Here is a 12,172-nt window from a genome sequence, read left to right as displayed (position 1 = left end):
GTGACTCCTTAATCCAGCACCAGTTTTTAGGTCTTGCCTAAAGAGTGCTTGCGCTGTCTCTTTGAGACATACTGTATTCAGAATATGGGCATAAAGCTCTGCCCACTTTCAGCCCATCTTTTTAATTGGCTCCTGTTCCTGTCCTTTGTAAATGGTGGATTTTCATTGGTCAATAGGCTTAGTAGTCCCTTCTTAGTGCCACCTTGTCTCTTCTTAAAACCTCCTATGAGGATACCCCCTGTTACATGTGTTGTTACTCCCTAGGTTTTAATTACAGCCTCACAGCACTATTTTCTTAACAGGCTTCAGGCAAGACACACACTTGATCATAAGCTAGGCTGGCAGTGGTTACTTCACTCACTAGAACATCTTACATGTATATGAGACCGTCTACAAATTTCACTTCATCAGCTCCACACAGAGTACAACCTAATCCGAAATTAATTTAATAATTCTTGTGCCACATTTCAAAGCTACTAATTGTATATATGGACATAGCTATTTGAATGTATTTGTAGTACTGTCTTGCATGCAAAGCGTTATGGGTAGGGTGGATTTACCATATCTTCTGCAGGGTGCAGTACCATATGTGACCAAAAGAGCTCTGCAGTGCTGGTGCTTTGCACACTAGGGACCTCTAGGAGGAGTTTGTGGTACTGCACTTAGACATGCAGTGCTAGTACCTTGCTCACTGGGGACCTTTATGAGCAGCTTGGAGTACTGCACCGAGACATGCAGTGCTGGTGCCTTGCTCACTGGGGACCTCTAGGAGCAGATTGCGGTACTGCACCGAGACATGCAGTGCTGGTGCCTTGCTCACTAGGGACCTCTAGGAGCAGCTTGAGGTACTGCACCTAGACATGTAGTGCTGGTGCCTTGCTCACTGGGGACCTCTAGGAGCAGCTTGTGGTACTGCACTGATACATACATTGCTGGTGCCTTGCGCACTAGGGACCTCTAGGAGCAGCTTGCGGTACTGCACCGAGACATACAGTGCTGGTGTCTTGTTCACTGGGGACCTCTAGGAGCAGATTGCGGTACTGCACCGGGACTTGCAGTGCTGGTGCCTTGCTCACTACTGACCTCTAGGAGCAGCTTGAGGTACTGCAACTAGACATGTAGTGCTGGTGCCTTGCTCACTAGGGACCTCTAGGAGCAGTTTGTGGTACTGCACCTAGACATACAGTGCTGGTGCCTTACTCACTACAGACCTCTAGGAGCAGCTTGCAGAACTGCACCAAGACATGCAATGCTGGTGCCTTGCTCACTAGGGACCTCCACAAGCAGCTTACAGTACTGCACTAAGACATACAAGGCTGGTTCCTTGCTCACTACGCAAGCATTTGCAATGCACTAGGTCTCGCATTTCTGAAAGTATGAGCTATTGCCGTTGCATTATTACTTGCAGCGCCAATACCTTAAACTATCAGTAATTTATTGCATTGCAAATGCTTCTTAATTACAATTCTAGGTTTTGTAGTCCTGATTTAATAGTAGGATACATAAGTTTACTGGTCCCAAATTTCGAAGAAAGAAACAGGATTGGGCTAACTAATTAAGCATTGACCTGGGAAAATGGACAGCTAATCAAGTGTGCGATGCACCCAATGCAAACATCCGGAGCAGGCACCCCATGCCTAGAGGAGGGGCGCCCTTAGTTGCGCCACGAGACTGAGCCTCCTCCAGGCTATGAAGGGGTCGAATTGATGAGGTGGGCTGCTGATGCCATTAGGGTACGCAGGAATTCCTGGGCGAGGTATTTAAGGCTGTGCCTTGGAGTATTCCGCCTCTTTGTCCCTTTAGACCTCCGGCAAGATGCAGAGGCGCGTCGTTGACCACCCACCCACCCGGCAGAAGAGCGTGGTGTTGGCAGAGGGCAGAGCACTGACAGTTAACAACATAGGGGAAGGCACAACAATGGAAGTTCAGCGATTCGATGGACAGTGCGCAAGGCACCAGCATTGTATGTATCGGTGCAGTACCACAAGCTGCTCCTAGAGGTCCCCAGTGGACAAGGCACCAGCACTACATGTCTAGGTGCAGTACCTCAAGCTGCTCCTAGAGGTCCCTAGTGAGCAAGGCACAAGCACTGCATGTCTCGGTGCAGTACCACAATCTGCTCCTAGAGGTCCCCAGTGAGCAAGGCACCAGCACTGCATGTCTTTGTGCTGTACCGCATTCTGCTCCTAGAGGTCCCCAGTGAGCAAGGCACCAGCACTGCATGTCTCGGTGCAGTACTCCAAGCTGCTCATAGAGGTCCCTAGTAAGCAAGGTACCAGCACAGCATGTCTAAGTGCAGTACCACAAACTCCTCCTAGAGGTCCCTAGTGTGCAAGGCACCAGCACTGCAGAGCTCTTTTGGTCACATATGGTCCGGCACCCTGCAGAAGATATGGTAAATCCACCCTACCCATAATGCATTGCATGCAAGACAGTACTACAAATACATTCAAATAGCTATGTCCATATATACAATTAGTAGCTTTGAAATGTGGCTCAAGAATTATTAAATTAATTTCGGATTAGGTTGTACTCTGTGTGGAGCTGATGAAGTGAAATTTGTAGACGGTCTCATATACATGTAAGATGTTCTACTGAGTGAAGTAACCACTACGAGCTTAGCTTAGGACCGAGTGTGTGTCTTGCCTGAAGCGTGTTAAGAAAATAGTGCCATGAGGCTGTAATTAAAACCTAGGGAGTAACAACACATGTAACGGGGGTAGGATCCACGTGTGCAGAGAGTTGGCCGGGAGGGCGTACCGACCTGCCTGTGGTTTTCGACTCTACTGCCCTAACCTGCCACTTATGGACTGAGATGAATCTTGGGAGGCTCCCTGTGTTCAGGTACCCCCGGGGGGCTGGTGCGCTTTGCAGTGTCCTTGAGTGCTAGTAATGCAACTGTTTGCTGGAGCGCGTTGGGGCCTGCTGGCACTATGTGCTCAGCTGAGTGGGGAGCTTGGAGGGTCGAGTCGGCCCAAGTTCAGCTGTGCGGCTAAGCTCAACTGCAGGTGTAATGTTGTGCATAATTTTATTACTGCTTTTGACATGTTGTTGCCACTAAAGGCTACCACCAAACTGAAATGCAAGTGTAATGTCGTGCCTAATTTACTTAATGCCTGTGACAGGTTGATGCGGCTAAAGCATGATGCTGTGAATAATTTTATATATCCTAACAGGATGGTTTCTCCTATTGATCTGAGATGAATTACCTGCTTTGATGTGAATAAAAAAGGCTGCGCACTGGACAATATGCTCTGTTTCTGAGAGTTCTTGGGCATAATGGGGCTGGAAGATAGGAAATGGCGAGGAGAGAATGTCGCGTTGTGCGCATACTATAAATGTTCTCTCCTAGACTCAGTGTGTAGTAGAATAAAACGTGAATTGGAGTCGGCCTCTCGGGGTCCTGAGTCCAGGTACTACTGTACCTTCTCACTGGGGGCTACGTGGATAACAATGGGCGAGTTTTCTCTCCATTTTTCAAGTAAACCCGTTATAATTTATTTCTAAGTGTTCTATGTTCAAAATAATGGAAGCGGCCCCTCTCGTTGTCAGCTGAGTGCTGGCGCCGCCTGAGGCGGCTGACCCAGAGCTCCTCCCACGCCCCCCTCACCGCCCTTCAGCCCGTTACGCTCGCAGCTGGTCCGAAGATCTGGGACTCGACCCAATATTACGTTTCCCTGGCTCCTACGAAGAAGGGTGGGCAGATGCTGCGGACCCGGAAGCCCTCAACTCCCGTCTCTCAGCTGCATCTCAACTGCGACCGCTGACAACAGACAACTGAGGCAACCACCAGAGGCTTCATACTAACCGGCGGAGGTAAGGCTGTCTGCTGTCAGGGGAAAGAGTCCGTCAGTATGCGTAGAGGATATGGGTAAAGTAAAGACCAGCTAGGAACTGATATGTTGCAGCAGAAAGCGATTGGTTAGCATGTATCCAAAAACTCACGTCTCTAGATAAAACAAGTAGATAAAATGTATCTCGGCTTCTCTGCTGTGGCTTGTGGTGCACATCTGCCTTCGCTCTGACTCCCTCCTCTTACAGCTGTGGTTCAGTCACACTCCGGGAAAGTTAAACGGTGAGGGCGAGCCTGGGCTCCAGACAAGAACGGGTTAAGAAGCGAGGAGTGTGAAAGGGCAGCGGGTAAACAGCGGGCTTAGAAAGAGGCCTGTAACTCTTTACTTACCACAACTAAAAGTACAGAAACCTTTGCCTAGGGTGCTCGTCTACGGGAGGACAGGAGAGCCGAGGTGAGCCGCGAGCTCAACACGCACCGTCAAGTAATTAAGTTGTTTTATAAAACGTCATATTATGCATGTTCTGTAATTAGGTCTGTCACGTGGTCGAAATCCTCATCATACTCCCTCCGTCCTGCTGCAGGAAGTCAGCGGGGCTCAAATTTGTTCCCCATCTCTATGCCCGTTGGTAATCTGCGAGTTCTATTGTGTGTGTTCGTGCGCGTGTTAATATATCCAGTCTTGCGCACAGTGGGTTTTTATGCTTTTGTCCTGGTAGTAAATTTGGCAGGCATGACTGCTGGGAAATTTAGTAAACACCAGCCGAAAGTGTAGACGGAGTTTGAAGCAGGGGGGGGGGGGGGGGGCGGGGGGGGGGGGGATGAAGAGGCAAACCTGCTCCCAACGTTCTTTCCCCATTCTCTATAGCCATTTGAATGCTCTAAGGTTAGTTACATTTGCTGTTCTCTGTTGGTGATTCACTTGGCGTTTTGCCTGGTATCAATCCCCCCCCCCTTTAAAGAGAAAACAATCTTAGCAACTCTCCATATTTTTATGGGACGTTTTCTAGTGTTTAGGTTATTTTCCTAAAATATGTTTACAATGTTCTTGTTTGTTTGTCCCAACAAACTTCTGGTCGAAGCACGCTGGCGTTTTATAAAACCTATCTGTACTAAGTATAATATGTCTAGAACCATAGATCTGTTTGAGTTAATAAGAGTTCCCCGAGTTAAATTTGTATGCTATAAAGTATTTATTTACAAAAAAAAAACTATTTAACCGCAGTTTTAGAACTATTTAAACTATGACTAACAATATTTTAGGTATATATGGTATTTTTGATATTGTGGATCTCTGACGAGATCTAGATCAATACAATCTGATTGATTGATGTTCCTGCTTCTGTTTGATAAGTCATATTTTTCCAGTGTATGCCACTAGAAACCAAAGGGACCGTGATCTTTGACTAAGGGAATGCATTGATCTTTCCAAATATCTTTATATTGGTGTACTGAAAAGATGAGCATGGGTTTACTATACTTGCCTTCACATATAGGCACCATGTGGATATATATTTATTGAAGATACGTAGCTGTTGAGTTAAGACTAGTAAAGTTATTCTTACCTATATACGCGTATCTCATGATATTTTGTTCGTTCATATTTAGGTTGTGATAGTTTAATAGCATAATAGTTTTAATGTCCATACTCTATCATAAATCCGGGACGTGGTCAGTGGTGAGAGGAAGCCAAAGCCGGGGGCTGTGGGGGTCCACTTTTTCCGCAGCCACCTTAGTTTTATTACTAATTTATTGTATCCGTCCAGTCAACACCCAGTTTCAGATGGGTAGTTGGGAGCCAAGAATAGAGGTCTTCCTGAGCTTGAGGAGACTCGCGAGGCTGTAACACACAGGCCCTGACTGCAGCACATAACAGCTGACTCACTGATAGCAATGTGGTCAGCGCAGGGGCGACCATAAGATTCAGCACTGGAATTATGTCCCAGGCAGGGTTATTCCCATGTGAGTTATTAAGGCATCACTGGAGAGAGGGTTTGCGTCTTCACGTGCTGAAGAATTCACTCAGAACATTGCAGACTTTGGAACGCTCTTACCCATGAGGTGATCACGACCCAGTCTAGCGCGAACCTGATGCTTTGTGAACAGCGAGACCCAATGGAAGGCTGGATGAATTCACTGCAGACTCTCTGCATCAACATTATATGGCCAGACCTGATGGAGATTGTATCTGTGGAAGTGGGCAAATTTATAGACTCGAGGCCTTATTTAGAGTTTGATGTGCCGGATGTTCTGTCTTCCATATTACAAGTGCCATCAGCTTTAATTTACAATTTACTTGTAGTAGTAATGGGTCACATTTGTGATAAGGAAGTGAACCCGCAAAGCTCTAAATGAAGGCCTCAGCTGCTAAAAACAATGAAACTTAATTGAAGAAATGGTATACTGACAAGAAAACTCTGATATCTGCAAAGATCTTGTTCGCGCTATATAAAACTTTCAAAATAAATAAAATAAATAAATAAAACTCAGGGGCGGCTCCACTTTCATGGTGGAGGACCATCGCACCCCTCCCCGCTGAAAGGCAGCAGAGGCAAAAGGCAAAAATAAAATAAGAGTTTTTTAAAATGATCATTTAATTTTTAGCCCTGCAGGCTGCGAGGGAGGGGCGTGGCCTCCCATCCTGATGCTGCAGCACCATGGAGGACGAGGGAGTGGTAGGCACTGCCAAGTGCTCATGATGGTCTGGCTGGCCCTCTGGGGCCGACCAAAACGCCATGCGCACTTAGCCTTTCTCCACTGAGCTGTGTTGTACAGTTGGGTGGAGAAAACAACACGGGCTCCCACTCTGTCTGAGTGCCGAACCGAGGCGCTGAGATCAATCCCTGTGCTGCTCACATGCTGGGAATGCCATTCCCAGCATGTGAGCAGTGCTGGGTTTGGGAGCTGGGAGCCTGCGCAGTGTGCAACATTCTCCTAGCAAGGACTTGAAGATTGGGAGCAGTGCGTCGGCCCTCTGAGCGGGTACGTTTTCTTTTTTTTTATTTATACTTGTTTTTTTCTTTTTGTGTTTACTTACCCTCCGCCTCACCACTTTCTACTACGAGTGGCCGCTACTGTTAAAACTCAATTAGTAGACAGAGACATACTAAATCCCTTTAGAAAGAGTTCAGACTTTGGGTTCTGGCTCCGAGATGCAGGCGGGCCATGGGTGGTTTGGAGCTTCTGACGCTGATGAAACCTCAAATAAGGCTTTTCGTAGGTATTGCTGTAGATTGGGGTAATTTTATGCTGCAACTAAGGGGATAGTAGCAGGAGTGACAGCTTACAGGCAGGTCTGTTTAGACAAATTAATATGAATGCTGTACATGAACTATCTAATGAAATGGCCCTGTAGGGGGCAAAATCTTTTCGTGGTGAACTTTAAAGGCCTGGCACATGAAGCTTTCAAGAACTGAATATGCATTTTCTCAATTTCAAGGCAAGCAAAAACCCAGGAAATGTTCCAGGTCCTTCAACACAGAGCAATGACAGAACAGCTACTTTCTTTTCTCGAACAAGCACAGGCTCCAGTGTAGATTTTCTAATATTAGACTGGGAAATCCCACTGTTACTTCATGAAAGCCCTTTTGAGAATTTAGGAATCAGTCAGTCAACAGTCTCAGGACTGGAAAGTGGGGGAAATGCTTCAGCACTTCACAGAACTTTGAAGGATTTTGAACATTTTGTCATTCAAAGATGTCTACATATGTCCACTCATTAGCCTACAGCAGGCTGCATCGACCCTGTCTTGTGTATTGGCCTGAGGTAGGGTGCATCTATCTCACTGTTGGTTCATGTCAGGCTGCATCTGCATCGCTGCTGGCCTAGGTTGGGTCTGACTTTGCAGTGCTGTCGGCCAATGTTAGACTGTATCTAACTTACTGTCAGCCCAATAGATCCTGAACTATCTCAATGCACTCACCCACCTGAGTTGGGACCACAGCTGCTCTGAAAAGTGCCTGCACAGTGGATCCATGGCATGTCGATTGACACCAGATCATCACCAGAGGCCTCATTCAGAGCAAACATGGGTCACAATCGACATCCTCAGCTGCTGCTTTTGAACTGTAGGTGATCAATGTGGATCTCCACCTGCAGTAGGACTGAACTGATTGTTTGCAGTGCACTTGCCGTGTACAATGGGATGAAAGACTAAATTCCTACTCACCACATCACCAGGGGTAGGAGTCAGAGAAATCAATTGAACTGACTCATTATCTTCACCTGACCCTTACTCATGCTTCCACTACAGTCGCTGGTGAACAGATCTAGCTAGGGTCACTCAGAAGGGTGAAAACAATCCAGTTCACTGGATTGAATTGTATATTTGTGAGCGCAGCTGTGGAATTGAAAATTACTTTATTTTTCCGAAAGACAAGCATTGGGCCAGACACTGAAATTATTGTGTCTGTTTGATTGTTGTATTCTGAACTCGGACTCTGCAGATGTCCTTCCTGAGAAACCAGGAGGACTAACCGAAGGACACGTATGATAGCGATATCAATCACTATGTTGCGGTCCAGTATCCAGTCTGCACTGTAGCCTCCTGAACTGGGTCTAAAACTGGTCATGACATGTGAGGATCTGGATAAAAGCACATTCCTCAAAGAGAACAGAACATTTCATTGGTCTGAGGGGCTAGAAACATCTATGTAGTCAGTGAGTAACTAAAAAAGTTACTTTTAAGCTTGGATTGTGGAACAAGGAAACATCTTAAAATAGATCCTCAAAAAGAGAAGCTGCAGATCAGACTTTGTTAAAGTCTTCTTTTGCAGCATCCCATCAAATGTGTGATGATCTGATGCATTACATAAGTGAATACATTGATATCAGAATTTCCTATCAGTTTTAACCACCATTGAGTGAGGCGTATTTTAAGATTCAACTCTCTTGCAAAGACCATTTAATATGTGCTTGCCTTTTGCCTCCACAGTAACCTGGTCGCTCTAGCATATCTGTCTCTTGCCATCATCCTCCACACCCGTGCCACCACTAGCTGGGCTCAGTATGACATTCAAATGGTTCCTGCTATACAGCAGTCTTACATATACCACCAGGTTCATTGCCGTCCTGACTGCCAGGAGCAAGGGTTCTCAAAACGTGGTAAAGGGCCAGTCATTAGCAACCAAAAGCTAGGATGCCCAATTGTAAAGACAAATATTAAGCAACACCACCCCCCTATCCTCAGGTTTCCTAGTCAACGTAGATAGTGCAATCCATCTAGCCCCAGTTCCATAGCAACAGTCTTTTTAACCCATCAAACAGCCTAAAAAAGTTGTCAGCAGTATTGTATGCATCATTTTGTAAAACATATAAGAACTTGGTCAGGTATAATTTTGTAAAGGGCCACTCTGCCCATTAAGGGCAGGGCAAACACACGGAGATGATGGACAGAGCACTGAAACTTTTCAGATACTCACCTCCAGTCACAGATCTGGATTGAATCTATCATCGTTCTTTAGCTCCCTTCTCCATCCCAGTTCAGACCCAACTTTATGCAAATCAGTCATGACCCTGTGCCTCATGGGAACAGTCCAGCCCAAAATGCCAAGCCAGGTCTTCCCAGGTTTGAAAACGAGCATTCTGGGACCTGTTTAGAGGTAACACCCCTCATCAGCCAGGCTAGCTTGAGTCCAGTGGCAAAGTGAGCAGGGGATCCACGTCAGGGCATACCCGGCGCACTTAGGGCGAGAAAGCAAAAGACACACAGATGATGGATGTAATGCAGAGCAAATCAAATTTTCACCCCCATTCAATAGATCTGGGTTAATTCCATTGTTCTTTTGCTCTCCATGCCACCCCAGTTTAGACCCAGCCATATGGAAATCAGTCGTAAACCTGTGCCTTACGAAAACAGTCCAGGTCGAACTGACAAGCAAGGTCCTTCCTTGACCAGAAACAAGCACCCTTGGGCCAGTTTCAGGGCATCACCCCTCATCAGCCAGGCTCACTTGAAGTGCACCAGGTATGCCCAGACGTGGGTCCTGGGCTCATTGTGCCACTGGAATCAAGTTATCCTGACTGATGAGGGGTGAAACCCCGAAACCAGTCCTAGGATGCTTGTTTCCGGTCCAGGGCGGACCTGTCTTGGCAGTTCAGGCTGGACTGTTCCCATGAGGCACAGGGTCAAGACTGATTTTCATATGGCCAGGTCTAAATTGGGGTGGCATGGTGAGCAGAAAAATGATGGATTTAACCCAAATCTCTTGACTGGGGGTGAATAATTTGATGTGTTCTGCATTACGTCCATCGATTGTGTGTCATTCACTTGAATCCAGTGGCACAGTGAGCCCCGGACCCACGTCTGGGCATACCTGGCCCACTTAGGGCGAGAAAGCAAAAGACATACAATTGATGAATGTAATGCAGAACAAATCAAAACATTCGCCCCAGTCAATAGACCTGGGTTAAATCCATTGCTATTTTGCTCACCATGCCATCCCAGTTTAGACCCAGCCGTTTGCAAATCATTCTTGAGCCTCTGTCTCATGGAAACAGTCCAGACCGAACTGCCAAGCCAGGTCCTCCCTTGACCGTAAACATGCATCTGTCACCCCGAGTGGGACGGGTATACCCAGACGTGGATCCTGGCTTCACATGCCACTGGAGTCCAGCTATCCTGGCTGTTGAAGGGTGAAACCTCGAAACTGGGCCTAAGATGTTTGTTTCCACTTCAGGGAGGACCTATCCTGGCAGTTCCGGCTGGACTGTTCTAATGAGGCACAGGGTCAAGTCTGATTTGCATCTAGCTGGGTCTGAATTGGGGGGCAAAGTGAGCTAAAGAACGATGATGGATTCAACCCAGATCTGTGACTAGGGAGGAGTGTCTGAAAAGTTTCAGTGCTCCGTAAATCATTTCCTTGTGTGTGCTTTGTGACACCATTTAAATATTGACATTGCTTGCAACATAGTGTAACGACCAAGGTGTATTCTATGTTGGGGATATTACACCGATTTTGGGTTTCAATACGGTCTTGATCTTGATGAGGATATGGCACTATGTATATGCCACTTGGCATGCATGACAATGACTTTTTATGCTTTATTTTTGCTGCTACTTGCATTCAATTAGCCATATCTGATTTCCATTAATTATTGATTATATTGAGTTGAACGGCTGATTCATGTTAGTATCACATCTGAAATACATTATTTCACTGTTGCTTGATATATTTAGTAAATTGTACAGCTTTTTAGACACAAGTCGCTTCCCCTTTTGGAATGATACACGGAATCTTTAAATACACATGACTGTTGTATTGCTGACACTATGAAATCTCTGCCATTTCTATAATATATGTAAGGCAATAGTACATAATAATGAGATTATCGGTATTATGAGATCAAACTTGGTTATTTATACTGTGATGGTGCTGTATGACATAGTATGTTTGCTATTCTTATGATGGTGTTTTACAGTTTTTAAGGGTGATTGGGCACTCATTTTAATAACTGTTTGGCTGTGATGAATGCCCAGACGGGTTGTAAAGCAAAGCCGATTAAACCTTTCTTGGTGAATACATATGGGGGAGTGCGAGTACTTTGTGCTGTCAAAATACAACACAATATCTTTTGAAAATATCAATGATGCCATCTATGATGTCACTGACTATGTCATGAGTGATCTCATATGTGAGGTCATAAGAAGTGCATTGCAGGGGCGTAAGTTCTAGTTAACTATAATTGCTGAATGTCTATGGTTTCATACGAGTGAAATCAAAGTCGAACTATAACATCCCTGTACCCTTCGATTTTCTTTCAGTGAATTTCAAAGGTGTTTCAAATTTCATTTCTAAAGTTTTAAGTCCCTCTAATGCTTAGTTGTTGTTAATTTGTAGACTTTATTTTTAATATAATTTTTTTACAGTTGATTTTGATTTAGTTTTTTTGTACTGCAGACATTATTTCTCAATAAATATATGCTTAAAAACATAAAAATCACATATGTAGTGAATGTAAAGTGTATTATGTTTTTTTTAATGTAATTAAACAAATTTCATTTTTTCAAATCTGTGAATCTGTGGATTCACCGAAAATGGTATAGATTAATGCGAATGTGTACACACCTACATTGTCATTAATAATATCATTGTGAACATATTTACAAGTTTATATAAACCACCTTATATCTTTTTTCCAAAAAAAGGAACCCATTTTGCAACTTTCACAAATCTGTGAATTTACTGCCCAGATTTGCGAATTCACTCGCCAGCACTCCCGGACCTTGTCTTCTGATTGAATATATTAAGAGCCCACCCTTGCACATGGAAAAACTATATACTCAAAAGTTACTTCTCCAGTGAATTCTCTAGAAGTAGGATTGAGAACCAGTGGTGCTCTGCTTTTACACAATGACTGAAGCTACATCGTCCGTCCAAG

The 12,172-nt window shown here is 45.1% G+C and overlaps 1 protein-coding gene across 5 annotated transcripts in view; it reads left to right on the top strand.

Moving 5' to 3' along the window:
- Positions 1-3,612: 3,612 nt before the first annotated feature.
- The window catches only part of LOC147703574 (membrane-spanning 4-domains subfamily A member 4D-like), a 640,133-nt gene continuing 631,573 nt past the window's right edge, over positions 3,613-12,172 (top strand). For 2 of the 5 annotated variants that reach the window (XM_086931916.1, XM_086931920.1), the window contains exon 1: positions 3,684-3,816. The gene's annotated coding sequence lies outside the window, so the exon portion shown is untranslated. Of the gene's footprint in view, positions 3,817-4,127; positions 4,278-12,172 lie in introns of those variants that run through there. The other 3 variants (XM_086931915.1, XM_086931917.1, XM_086931918.1) reach the window with 3 other exon arrangements.

The sequence above is a fragment of the Lissotriton vulgaris genome, chromosome 7 (assembly GCF_964263255.1).
Source record: "Lissotriton vulgaris chromosome 7, aLisVul1.2, whole genome shotgun sequence".
Taxonomy (NCBI): domain Eukaryota; kingdom Metazoa; phylum Chordata; class Amphibia; order Caudata; family Salamandridae; genus Lissotriton; species Lissotriton vulgaris.
Note: the sequence above shows the minus strand (reverse complement) of the source record. Positions and strands in the feature narration are given on the sequence as shown.